General features: G+C 35.6%; 1 long non-coding RNA gene across 3 annotated transcripts; it reads right to left on the bottom strand.

Annotated features, from left to right (window-relative positions):
- Positions 1-995: 995 nt before the first annotated feature.
- LOC113048956 (uncharacterized) lies at positions 996-9,405 on the bottom strand. Of its 3 annotated transcripts, XR_003276557.1 has the most exons (5): positions 9,253-9,405; positions 7,538-7,699; positions 7,290-7,375; positions 5,267-6,028; positions 4,007-5,174 (listed from the first exon to the last, which is right to left on the bottom strand). It is a non-coding gene; the product is annotated as an uncharacterized LOC113048956 (long non-coding RNA). The 3 variants fall into 3 exon arrangements; XR_003276555.1 differs by lacking the exons at positions 4,007-5,174; positions 5,267-6,028 and adding an exon at positions 996-1,665 and having other exon boundaries at positions 9,253-9,402; XR_003276556.1 differs by lacking the exons at positions 4,007-5,174; positions 5,267-6,028 and adding an exon at positions 996-1,665 and having other exon boundaries at positions 7,538-7,667; positions 9,253-9,401.
- Between the last annotated feature and the right edge of the window lie 3,004 nt (positions 9,406-12,409).

Below are 12,409 nucleotides of genomic sequence, written 5' to 3'. Positions count from 1 at the left end.
CTATAAGTCGCGGGACCAGCCAAACTATGAAAAAAAATGTGCAACTTATAGTCCTGATTATTGGATTATATATGGTTTAAACCTGGCATAAGTATGAAGTTTATATGTAATTGTAGTTTCAGATTTCCGAATGGAAGTTGCCTATTAACTGCCTATGTGGTTGACAGGACAAAATGTATTATGCAATCACATTTAAGACCTTTTTTTAATTTAATATAATGATCTAAATGTTTTTCAAATAATGTTACAAAAGAAAATGTATTTATGAAAACATGGTGACTAAATATGAATTATCTATCATGTTTACAGTGTAATATCATAAAGGTATAAATATTTTTTTATTTGAGTTTTACATTTGTTCACTACATATTTAATTGATGTAAATAAAGATATACATATATATATATATATATATATATATATATATATATATATATATATATATATATATATATATATATATATATTCTTCAATGTATTACTGGAGCTGACATTTAGCCAACTGTTAAATGATTATAGTAAATGCAAAGTAAGCAAAGTGGCCTAACCCAGATAGCACAGGTACGTCGCGGAGACGTCTATGAAAGATCGTAGCATCTGGTGAACATCGCATTCGCTCGAATGTTTTTAGCTGTTAATGAGCCGTCTTCTTTACCTCTATACAACGTCTATACGATGAATCTTCAACATTTCAAATTACGTGCTGCCACGCAGCGCCGATCGGAGCAAGCAGATAAATGAGGAAAACTAGTTTTTAAAGCACTACAATGTCACACAGACGCGACAGTTGTTGCAAAGAGCTATGCCAGAAATATAACGAGGAATATTTTTTTCTGACGGGGATTTGTCAATTCGCCCGCTTCCAGTGTGTGTAGGCGATATCAGAGATTATCTTATTGCGTTGCATCGCTCCGCTCGCGTCCAACTAGACACATTAATTTATAATAAAATACAAATACAACCATACCTATAAACACACATTAAACACAAACACAAACATTACAAGCTTGATAATTTGAGTAACACTTTAATTTATACAATGTCTGTGTGAAGGTCAAAGGTTTGTGTGGTTCTTTGATTCCATTCAATACATTGAAATCAAAGCCATTTTCATATTCTTATTTTCTTCCAAATACTGATGCTCATAATTTCCAATGAGAAAGTAAAAGGTGACAAAGGCATAGAAAACCCTTGATGTTTAACTGAATGAGGAAGAAGCCTTCGGATGAAAACCCTATACAAATATTAATTTGATTAATATTGCCTCATAGAATTAATGATACTGACAAAAGTCTCATACTTGATTATTACAGTTAATACTCCACTTTATTTTCTAGTGAAAAAAAATAAACTGAGCCTGTAATAAACTTTAAAACAATCTTTAAATAATAAAACATTAAGGACACACTTTAATGTATTAACTGCTGAAAGCATCGAGGTGGGGGGGGGGGCTGACTTTATTCACAACATAACAGAGTACATAATAACTGTCTCAAAAAAAATAATAGAAAGATCTCTATTAGAATAATCCATAACATTTGCAATGGACAAGGTGTAGACCGTGAACTGGTTATGGACTGCAGTTAATGAAACTGTTGCAAGATGGATGTGGGAATGATGGAGGGCTATAGGTGGATCTGTGCTAAGGATGTTGTCCTAGGGTGTCTGGTGGAGAAAAGAAGAGGAAAAAAATGTTAGAGCATTTTATAAGGAAATAATGTTACTGAAAACTTACTGTGTAAACAATAATACAATACTGGGCAGTGAACATCATGTACAGCCGCGTTTCCAGCGCAGGAACTTTACCCCAGAACTAGGGACTTTGGGCTGGTACTTGGTGTGTTTCCACCGCAGGAACTAGGAACTAAATAAAGTTCCAGGTAAAAATTTCACCCCAAAATAGTCCCTGCTGGCGAGGTGGTACTTTTTCAAAGTTCAGGAACTTTCGGGGGTGGGACTAGGCGCTGAACACGCTGATTGGTCGAAATCACGCTGCATTTCGAGTCCAGGCAGCAGTAAGTTCCATCCGCCATTTTCAAACATTTGTTGCGGTGCGAACATTCAACAATGGAATTTAATAAAAAATACGATCGTTGGACCGACGAGGAGGTGCAGGCTTTATTAAGCGTATTTTCAGAAGAGGACATCCAGCGGGAACTGGAAACGGCGACCCGCAATGAAAAGGTGTACTTGAGAATGTCGAGTCGGCTATGCGAGCTCGGGATAGTGCACACAGGAAAACAATGCCGAGAGAAGTTGAAAAAACTTAAGCAAGATTATAAGAAAATAAAGGATCACAACAACAGAAGTGGATCCGATCGGCGAACCAACAAGTGGTTTGACCGCCTAGACGCGTTACTAGGACACAGACCATCATTTTCTGGTGCAGCGGTGACTAAAGACTCCGCTACTGCATTGTTGGAAGCCATGCCGGAATCCGACGAACAGTGGGTTGAAGGTTAATAAATATATGTATATATCACATCTAAATTATATCGTCTTAAACTCGTTGTAGTGATAAACCAATCTAACTTTTTTTACACCATGTTTTTTCAGACGAATTGAGTGGGCCGAGTGAATTGCAGGCAACAGCGTGTTTTCCCCTGCTATCACCAGTAGCCCTCGTCTCAATTTTCCCGCTTAATCACACACACGCCAAGGTATTACCCACGTTTGTCCTTTGTCCAAAAACATAACTTTTCTTCAAAACTGACCTCATGGAAATGTTAATGGTTTTGTGACATTGTGTTTATTTGATATTTAAAACTAACATTGCCCATTATCAAACATTAAAATATGGAACATGATGGGCCACACAAATGGTTTAAAAGGAAGATTTTTCAGAAAAAAAATCCATTGAATAAATTTTGATGATTCCTTTTATGTCAGGGTGGACTGTGTGTTTATTACCACATGTTGACTATTTTCCTTTCACTTTAGGCAAGAGGAAAAGGGATAGTGACTTCCTCGATGCATTGAGAGAGATGGAAGATGCTAATCGAGCCGCCCTGCAGCGTGGACAAGAACAGCGAGATGAGTACATGAAGCTGTTACTCGAGAGCCAGGCTGAGGAGAGAGAGATGAGGAGGCAAGAGTTGGCATTCCTCCAGTCAGAAGCTCGAGAAAGCAGGCACCAACAGAGAGACTTTCAGGCTGGGTTTCTGTCTGTTCTTGGAGAGTTTGTGCAGTCTTTCAAAAAGTAGCCACTTGACTGAACAGATTCTCGTTTGCACTTTAAACCTTTGTCTTTGCACGCCTGCACACACATATATATATATAAAAAAAATATTATATTTATGTGTGTGTGTGTGTGTGTATAAATGTTTCTTTGCACTGTTGGGAGTTTATATATAGTAGCCAACATTTGTAGTGTATCAAAATCTGTAATGTAAGTGGTCCTAGAATCTTCTTATAAAGTCAACTCTGCACTTTTGATCCACGTCAAATGATGACTACTGTACTTTATATACCATTGGAATTACTGCGGATAAGTTTTTCTTTTTTGGCTGGGCTGCTGCCTGTTATTGGTCAGGTTCTAAAATACATTTGCACATTATTATTTAATTTTTCCAAAGTTTTATTTCTATTTGTAAATTTTATATTTTAATTTTGTCCCAATAACTAATGTAAAATAAAGTTTGAAGTGTGACTTTCTTGTTTTGCCGTCTTTTGTTTTCAATCATTTTTTTTTTTTCATTCAATTCATTCATTATTAATACTTTTTAAATGTTTTGGTTAGAAGTTAAAACATGTAACACATAATACATTACACATACAATATGTAAAAGGAGATACTACTTGAATTCCCCAATACTAGTAATACCCATAATGCTGTGAGGAAGTACTGACTTGCAGTTTATCCATTAAATTAATCCATTAAACACTAAAAAGCTGTGTATTTATAGTTACAATCAAACACACATTACAGACTCATATTACAATGATAATGCAGTTTACACTTTTAGTAAATTGTATTTATTTCAAGAAAGTTGTACACTGCTATTGTTGCAATGTTGTATAACAGGTTTATCAGCATTAACACAAGGCACATTACAGCTGTTCACATTACATTGCAGTGATACTGCAGCTTACTATGTTGTCGTCAAAAACTGCATTAGAGCTGTGCGTGCATCTAGTCCCTCAGCCTCTACAGTGGGCGACTGAGCACCATCAGGCTGCTTTAATGCACTTGTCACCCATTCTTCCCTAAACTCATCACCATTCATTTCACAAAGGTTATGCAGAACACAACATGCTATCACCAGGGATTTGACCTTGTGCGTACTGCAGTCATTTCTTTTTAGCAAACACCTCCATCTTCCTTTTAGTCTGCCAAAAGCATTCTCCACCACCACCCTGGCTCTGCTTGTTTTTTGATTGTACACAATTTTTTGGGGTGTCAGTTGTCCGTTGTCAGTAAAAGGTTTCATCAGCCAGCTCTTCAAAGGATAAGCTGCATCACCAAGGACAAAGTACCCCACGTCATGTCCACAAATGTTTTTTGTTACATCAGGTAGTAACAAACCCCTATCCACTAGTCCCCACAAACCTGACAAACGCAGCACTCTGGCATCATGCAGGCTGCCTGGTGCTCCAACAAAAACATTCCAAAAAAGACCCCTTCCATCCACAACAGCCTGCAGGATGATCGAATGCCAGCCCTTTCGGTGGAAGTACTCTGTGTGGTAGTCCTCAGGTCCAAGAATGGGGATATGTGACCCATCAATTGCACCTACACACTGTGGCAACCCCCATCTGCGTTCAAAATATGTAGCCATTTCTTTTAACTTTTCACTGTTTGGTAATTTAATGACTTCTGGCATGAGTACCTTCTCAACAGCGGAGCAAAAATCATGAACACATCGACACACAGTAGCAACTCCAATTCCAAATAAATGAGAGATGCTTCTGTACTCGGAGTTGGTTGCTAGTTTCTATAGTGCAATGGCAATTCTTTTTTCGATGGTTATACAAAGTCTGTAGTTTGTGTCTTGTCTCTCTAGTTGAGGTTGCAATCGACGACAGAGGTACATAAAAGTATCTTTAGACATCCGGAAATTCTTTATCCACTGGGCCTCGGTGAAAGTCGAAACCACGCTGTCCCACCACGCAGTTGTTCTATTGTGTACCCAAACTGATGGCGCAACGCGACGCATTCGATAGTACTCGCAAATCTAGAACACACAAAAGTGGCAAAAATAAGTTCACGTAATCTATAATAACATTAGTCACAACTCTGGATAAATTCAATTGAATTATTTCTTACCAATCTTGTTCTTTCTGCTCGATGTCGCGCGTTCGTCCCAGCCATCTCACGGTCGATGTCGGCAATTGCTGATAAGAAAGTTTGTCTCGTTTTGTATCGAGCATTACGAGCTTTCTGGATACGCTTTACAATCAGTGCTCGTCTTTTTTCTGCCGTTTGGTTCATCATTTCTTGAGTAAACCAATACAACATGAGCAGAAGCAGAACTCCTTGGATCTCATCCATTCTACCTTTTCTGTCGCATAAGAATGATTGCGGTCTGTACCTGACAAGAAGAAGCAGTCGCACGCAATACTACGTCACCGGCCAAATTATCATAATCTTCCCGGTACTTTAGACCGCGGTGGAAATGCAGAAGGCAACGGGTCTGGGGGGACAAAAAAGTTCCTGGGAGAAAAGTTCCAGGTAATGTTGGTGGAAACGCGGCATACAATGAACACAATACTGTCAACGACCTCTGTACTAGATACTACACAGCTGTGCCACTGAAATCAGATTCATGAACATGACTGTCTCAATATTTATTTGAATAATGTTTTTGGGTGAACCATCCCTTTAAGGTCCATGTTTGATAGAGATAATTGCTCATTAAGCAGTATTGCTGTGAAAGCTGACAGTAATGAATAAAACTGAACAAAGTTCTTCTGACTACCATACAATCAAACAGCACAGAGCAACAAACCCAAAGATGAACTGTGTATGTGTGCCCAAACTGTGGGCCCCTACATCCTTCCCGATTTTGTCCTCCAAACAATGTGAAAACTGAAGTCAAAGAAAACAAATATAGTGAATGTATTTATGTAAGTTGTGCTACACATTAGCCAAAAAAAGGGTTAAAATACAAACATGACATTGTAAAACAAAAAAAACTCTTTGCTTGCCATTTTAAAGCATAAAACATATAAAAAATCTGTTATGGGGAACATGTATTCACGTTAATATACCCGTATATTCTGAAAATAGTAAATTTAACATAGCAATTGTTTTACCTGTAGTAACTGTAGTAATTACATGTATACTCCTTTACATTTAATGCTCTCATAAATATAACATAGAATATTAAACCTACATTTAAAATAAATATTTTAGTACAACGTAAATTGTAGTCAGAATCATTGCACTCCTATTCTCTTCAATTATTTCCAAAATTAGACAAGGACTCTACCATCAAATGTAAGTTGTGTTCTGGAGAAACATGACTCAGGTCCACACACATCTGTCAAAGCATCTGTCAGAGCAAACTGCAAATAATATTTCTTTACTGAAGCATTTTCTCCGCTACTTTCAAGTTTTGTACTCTGTATGTGACCCAAATAATCCTATCTACTCCAAGTTATAAAAGATGCTGCTGGTTCAGATTTAACAGAAGACTTTTAATTGTATGGATGTCGCCATCTTTGATAATACTTTACTATACTACTTTCCTTTAATTAGAGCAGCGGTTCGCAGTTCCAGTCCCCGTGCCCACCAGCTCTACATATTTTTGTAAGTCTCTCTTTTTGATTCAGATAATCAGCTCGTTAGAAGAGAGCTCCGTGCATAACCTGTGTTCCCATTGACATGGTCCCTACAAAGTGTTCATTGCTCCCTACTCCCTTAGCAGGATATCTGTTGAAGTTTAACTCACTTCAGAACATTCATTCATGGATTTGCGCTGCACAACATCTTCACACACAGACAAGTGTGACTTCATATACCTCTGTAAATAAATACAATTGAAATACTGCTTGACTTTAGTTACTTGTTCATATAGTTACTTTTTCACACAGACAGCAATCGAAACACTATTGTAAGCAGTTGTGTGCAGAGAACATTGAGACTCACATCTGTAAGTAGATGCGGAAAATAAAAATAAAGAAAATAAAATGTGGCATTTTATCAAATTAATCTAGAACATTATTTGATTAAGATAATTGGTTGCAGCCTAAAAAATTACCCATTCAAATATAGACAACAGTGTGCTAAACAACGGTTTACATATAGGAAGAGGTTTGGTGGTGAACAGTGGGAGAAAGATCCTCACCCAAAGTTTGGCCTGTAATATCCACAGCTGGTGCACCCAGAGGTTCTGGTGAGCTGGCTGCAGAATGAAGGAGATCCGCTCAAAATCTGCTTTACAACATTAAATCTTGGTTATATGAGGTAATTCTTCTTGAGTGGTCTAATGGTACTCAATGGAAGTTTGTTGACACCCCCAAGTTGTTTTGGTATACAAAAATACAGTCAACATTGTTGAAACAACAACAAACAACAACAACAAATAATATATACCTGAAAGAGGAGTTTGTGGGAGAAGAGACAACTAGATCTGTATAGATTAGATCATGGTGGTCTCCATAAATAGACCGGTTGCAAAAGACTGGATGATGGAAGGACTACAGCCAAACATCAGGACAGAAGTCTGCATGAGTCGGGTAAGCAGAATAGATTGCACTGTAAATACACATCATTAAAACAAATGGTAAAGTCACTAAATTAAATCCCTATAAATCAAAGCAATTTTGAACTAACTATATGACATTATCACACACACAGGTTTTTTTAAGAGCTATAACTTGAGTCTCTTTGTTTATATTTATGCGTGTTATGAGAAATCTGGCAATCAGAGATGCAGGATGCTAGTTTTTATTTTTAAATTACCCCTTCAATGTCTTCATTAAGAAATGTTCAAGAAAATGTCACTTTTATAGCAAAAGGCAATAAATATCATTATTATTATGATTATTCTCTATATTGCACAAGGCTGAGCGAAAAACTTTGTGCATAATGTGCACATGCATGTCTTTAGGTCACAAGGTTTGGAATTTTATGGATTTATAATATTGCATACATTTACATTTCTAACAATTATAGAACATAAAATAATATTCTGTTTTTTTTTAATTTTGCTATGCGTTTAACGTGACGTATATCGCAGTTGATTTGGGATCAAATTTGTTTGTTGCTAACTGAACACGCACCGCGGTTGGTTCCAAAACGCGTTGCTTCAACATATGGTCGGGTAAAACTGTTTAAAATTAGTTCACTATTAAAAACCTTTCAACAATCTCACCAATGACAAACATACTATCATAAATCTATAATAGACAAACATACTAAAATCTAAAATATACAAACATACTATCATAAATCTATAATCTATAATAATATAATAATATCTTCTTGTTTGTCTACAGTAGCTACATACACCACAACGGCTCTTTTAAGAGCCACATCTTGAGAACGTCTTTGACTTTGTAAGTATATATTTTAAATGACCACTCAGTATTTGGGTTTAGATCAATTACAACAACATCATACAGCATGTTAGTAATGTCTTAATGAAGACATTAAAGGAATACATAAAGGAATAAAAATAAAAAAATTATTAAATGCATGTATGAATGAAATGGAAACAAAACTAGCATCTTGCATCTGATTTGCCAGATTCATCATAACATCCTAATTAATCAATAACCACTGATGAAAGTGAAAACGTTTTAATGTGTACAGACATATCTCACTCGTATGTGTTCTTCTTTTTTGTCTACAGCAGCTACATACACCACAACGGCTCTTTTAAGAGCCACATCTTGAGAACATCTTTTGACTTTGTAAGTATATATTTTAAATGACCACTCAGTATTTGGGTTTAGATCAATTACAACATCATGCAGCATGTTAGTAATGTCTTAATGAAGACATTAAAAAGATTCTTACATACATAAATACTAGCATCCTGCTAGACTCTGATCTCTGATTTGCCAGTTTCATCATAACAATTGATTTTTGATACCAGGAATTCACATTTTTAAAGGGATAGTTCACCCAAAAATTTTAAATCTGTCATTAATTACTCAACCTCCACGTCATTTCTATTTTCGAAACACAAATTAAGATTTTTCGATGAAACTCTCCAAAATGGCAGAAGACGTAACTCGGGAAGAATAGCAGTTGAAATAAATTGTTGTTTCTGTTATCTTTGTGCTCAAAAAGTATTCTCGTACCTTCATAAAACTGAAGTTGAGCCACTGATGTCACATGGTCTGTTTTATTGATGTCCTTACTACGTTTCTGGACCTGGGAACATTACAGTTGCATTGAAGTTGATATCAGGAATTGCCCATGCAACTAGTGAAAATAGAATTACTGGTATTCTAAATAATAGTTTAACTAAGAAGAGGTATGCTAATGAGTTAATGAATATTAAGTAGATCTGCTTTTCCCATAATCTTCTTTTTAGAGTCAATTTAGGCAAAAGATGGAGAAAGAACATTCATGGACAGAAATATTTTTTTAGTCAATAAAACAATTATATTATGGCTAGAATTTTTTTTTTTTTTACAAATATTTGTTAATTGTTTTAAAGTAGTTTTTATCCTGTTTCTATTTATTGTTATAAGTCCTTTGGATGATTAAAGAAAAACAAATGAACAAGGCACCACTGGATTCAAACTCCACCACTTAAACCATCATATCTTGGTAGCAGAAACAATACATATACATAACTATAAAAGATTATTTAATATTATTCTGGGTCAATCTTAAAAAATATCTTTAAAAATTTGTTCGGATGACACTCACTGTCTCATGACTAGACATGTGCCAGTATTCGGTAATGCAATATATCACGGTAATTAATATGCACAATATTGTTATCATGGGCACTTCTAAATACTGTGAATAATTATATTACAAATTATTCCGAATTCGGGATACATTTTAAGAATACTTTTCCCATCAACTGGTCAAAATGCACAACACCACTGTATGTGTGTGCTCTGATGTAAACAAGCACACATGAGAAGCTCATGAGGAACACTCGAACGAAAGCACATTCATGCTGACAGCAGATGGCGCTAAACTGCAGAAAATGCAGCACTTACACCCTGGAAACCCCAAAAATAAAGCAGCTGCACTACTTTCAAAAAACGTATTTAAGTAGATTTCAATAACTATTTATATTTGTGTATTCGCTGTGGTGCTCAACACAGCACCAAATACTTAAATATTTAGACTTAATAGGCCATTCATTTTAAAACTTTTTTTTTTTACATTTTAATCTGGACTGCAACATGCCCTAGATATTGTTTCAAAGTGTTTTGATTCTTTGTTGTTTGTTTACACTTTACATTAGGGCTTCATTAGGTAACAAACTGCCAATGAAAATTTCTTCTGAACATTCATTGATCTTAGGTATTCCAATATTTAATAACACAGTGTTAAAATCTAAAGTTGCAACTGTGTCATTTAATGAGCTAACATGAACTAAGACTTGTACTTTTTTAACAAAGATAAATAACTCCTGTAGCAAATGTAGCTATTGCTTATTGTGAATGTTAATGCAGTAACTAAGGTTAACTAATGAGGTCTTATTGTAAAGTAATACCAGTAGCACTTTATTTTACAGTCCTGTTCCTCATGTACATACTATGTACTTATTATAGTAATTACAATAACTATGTAATAACTAGGTACTAATCCTGAACCTACCCCTAAACCTAACCCTACCCCATGTAGTTACCTTGTATTACCAGCTTTACTAATTACTAACTTTCTTAGATAAATACAATTTAAGTACACTATAAGTACGTGTTAGTACACGTACTGTAAAATAAAGTGTAACCGGAATACCTATTGGTCTTTATAGTTCTTTTGCACTTTAATCTGTGTAAAACCTTAACTTTATATATTTTTCTGTATTGCTTTATTGTATTTTTATTTAAATATTCCGTTTTGTTTTTTCTTTTTACGAAAAAAGTTATTAAACCTGTTATACTTCATTATAACCATTTTTTTATACTAAATTTCAATATTGTGATAATACCGTATACTGTGATAAAGCATTAGTAATTAAATCGCAACATAAAAATCTGATACCGGTATATCCCTACTCATGTCATTAAATTTTGGTCAGATGAAATTTATATTTTTACATTCATATTGACATTTTAGCCATTCTTATGAGTTTAGTTCCAACCCTCATCCAACAATTATCATCTGGTTGGAATTAGAGAAAAAATTTCAACTAGTTGAATTAAATGGATAAACTATCTAAAATAAGTGACCACACATATTTATTAAGCTTTTGCTATTTCCAGGCAAACATTTAGATCCAGTACTTTAAACACAACGACAAAACTGACATTACCTGTTATATTGCTTCCCCAATTACAGAAAGTTCTCTACAGTCAACCACACTCACTCAACAACGTTATCCACAGTTCACACTTGATCAAAACCAAGGTATGTGTATTTATTGTGACAGAATTATTAGACATTACGCATTGTCACGCATATTAGACATTGGTTCTGAATTCCAATCTTGGGGACCTACAGTATTGTTCAAAATAATAGCAGTACAATGTGACTAACCAGAATAATCAAGGTTTTTAGTATGTTTTTTTATTGCTACGTGGCAAACAAGTTACCAGTAGGTTCAGTAGATTCTCAGAAAACAAATGAGACCCAGCATTCATGATATGCACGCTCTTAAGGCTGTGCAATTGGGCAATTAGTTGAATTAGTTGAAAGGGGTGTGTTCAAAAAAATAGCAGTGTGGCATTCAATCACTGAGGTCATCAATTTTGTGAAGAAACAGGTGTGAATCAGGTGGCCCCTATTTAAGGATGAAGCCAACACTTGTTGAACATGCATTTGAAAGCTGAGGAAAATGGGTCGTTCAAGACATTGTTCAGAAGAACAGCGTACTTTGATTAAAAAGTTGATTAGAGAGGGGAAAACCTATAAAGAGGTGCAAAAAATGATAGGCTGTTCAGCTAAAATGATCTCCAATGCCTTAAAATGGAGAGCAAAACCAGAGAGACGTGGAAGAAAACGGAAGACAACCATCAAAATGGATAGAAGAATAACCAGAATGGCAAAGGCTCAGCCAATGATCACCTCCAGGATGATCAAAGACAGTCTGGAGTTACCTGTAAGTACTGTGACAGTTAGAAGACGTCTGTGTGAAGCTAATCTATTTTCAAGAATCCCCCACAAAGTCCCTCTGTTAAAAAAAAGGCATGTGCAGAAGAGGTTACAATTTGCCAAAGAACACATCAACTGGCCTAAAGAGAAATGGAGGAAAATTTTGTGGACTGATGAGAGTAAAATTGTTCTTTTTGGGTCCAAGGGCCACAGGCAGTTTGTGAGACGACCCCC

This window comes from Carassius auratus, chromosome 30 (assembly GCF_003368295.1).
Source record: "Carassius auratus strain Wakin chromosome 30, ASM336829v1, whole genome shotgun sequence".
Classification (NCBI taxonomy): Eukaryota; Metazoa; Chordata; class Actinopteri; order Cypriniformes; family Cyprinidae; genus Carassius; species Carassius auratus.
This window is presented reverse-complemented; position numbering and strand designations above follow the sequence as displayed.